The following is a 2,090-nucleotide window of genomic DNA, read 5'->3' on the forward strand; positions in this document are numbered from 1 at the left end:
ACCTCTGTTTTAAGTCCACTGCCATAAATAAACCTGTTAATACTGACGTGTTTGCAACTCTGTTTTTGCTTGTAATAGGTTACAATCAGAGAATGAAGATCTTGAGTTCAGTCATTAAATGATAAACGAAAATCTCAGATTTTTTGGGCCGACTTGTTGCCAGTTTTCTCATGGCTGGTCCCATTTTTTTTTTTTGGTTTAATGGCACTACAGTTAGTGCACACATCTATGGCTGCTTCCAACAATGCTAATAAATATATAGGAAATTTAAAAAAAACTGTATAAAATAGTAGAAATGTGAAATATTTGACATATGTGTGCCAATTCATAGTCAAAGCCTGAATTTAACAACCCACCTCGTAGCAATGCCCAGGGATGGCGTGTGAATGTGTTGCGTTCTGTGGACCTTGCAGAAGTGACGATATTTACCAGGGTCTTTGAATGCATCTCATTAACTTACCTCAACACGCTGCGAACTCTGCATTACTTCTACTAGCTCTCATGTGCTGGAGTTTTTTTTCTTCTTTTCTTGGACTGGAGTATTTCCCTCTGACAAAAATATATGTGATATGGAAAAGTAATTTAAAGTCTGTTGTGTAGGTTTGGCTGAAGCTGCAGTGGAATTAGTTTGAAGAAACGCTTACTTCTTACTTTTGCAAGAACTTTCTCTGTCAAATGACTTGTTTTTAACATGGAGGAGAGATGATCAATATCTGACTGTTGTGTCTGGTGTGTGTGTGTGTGTTGCATACATGATAAGTTAGATTAGTTAAGAGCTAAGAATTGGATACTTAACAAAAGAAGTTGATCCAGATGCTCCATGAGTAATGGTTGATTTGAAAAACCTTAATTGTGACATGGGATATTTAAAACGTTATTTTAGGGTGTGCAATGCACAATATCTTACATAATCTGCATTTAGAACCACACTCTGTGAATTATACATGCAGCCACTGTCATGATGATCAGTATCATTCTTGAGGTTTACAGATTGAGGCCTTTAAACTATTTAGATCTCGATATCTCCCGTTATCTTTTCAAAGCTCTTAACATCCACTGTTCACCCTGATGTTCTTCTGCAGCTGTTAGCAATTCCCCAAGTGTCACGCCAAGTTTTTGCGGTCATGTTAGGAAGCCTGTAGCTCCAGCTGAACTTGTCCTGCATCCTCGGAACATGTTTCCATGAATTATTGCACAGCTGTTGTGTGGGAATAGAATGAGTGCAGAGATTTACAGGAATGGGCCGTATGAGGGCAAAGAAACGAGCCAAGTGTTTGTACACAGTGTAGCTTTTTTTTTTAATGTTTCTCAGAAGATAAAGGTGTGTGTGAGGTTAGGCCCCTATTAAAATACTGTTGAGGGACATCATGCATCATGTTTGTGCATTGTGGTTTGTAAGCGAAAGGTAAAACAGATCAAGCGGATTGGGATCTTCTTTAATTAAATTGAGATGGGGCTGTAATTAGGGCTGAAAATAACAATTTTCTTGACAAATGTAGTCAATTAAATGAGATTTACACAATCTCTCTTATGTCCAGCATATCTTTTATTAGCTAATTTTGTCCTCCGAGTATCTTAAAGCCATATATAGTTCAATTAGCTATCAAATGCAATAGAGAGGAACTGGGGCTGGAAAATAAAAGTTCAGGTTGAATTTGAAGTGTGACACGGAGTTAGCTGAGCTTGGCGCACATCCCATTCACTCTCGGTGAAAACATCGTAATTAACAACCTGTTAGGCGACGTTTTCTGACCGGGAAAATGACGTTTTCTGTCACTTTGTTAAACCGTTTATTCCTGGCACCAAAGTCCAGGGAGAAAAAACGCTGATTTAACATCAGGTCACTCGGTTGTCAGTCACACAGTTGCTCCTCAAGTGTGATATTTGACTCTGGTGTTTGAAATCCTTCATATTGATTTACTTTGATGAAGCAAACTTGTTGAACGAGGCAGCAGTAGACCAGAGGCTCCAGTGTCCCTGCATGGGAAAAACTTCAGTTTACAAAATGTATACTCGACAAAAATATAAACGCACAAACTTGAAATAGAATGTCAACATGACATTTGCTCAGATGATTCTTGATGCATTTG

The sequence above is a fragment of the Microchirus variegatus genome (assembly GCF_963457635.1).
Source record: "Microchirus variegatus genome assembly, chromosome: 17".
Classification (NCBI taxonomy): domain Eukaryota; kingdom Metazoa; phylum Chordata; class Actinopteri; order Pleuronectiformes; family Soleidae; genus Microchirus; species Microchirus variegatus.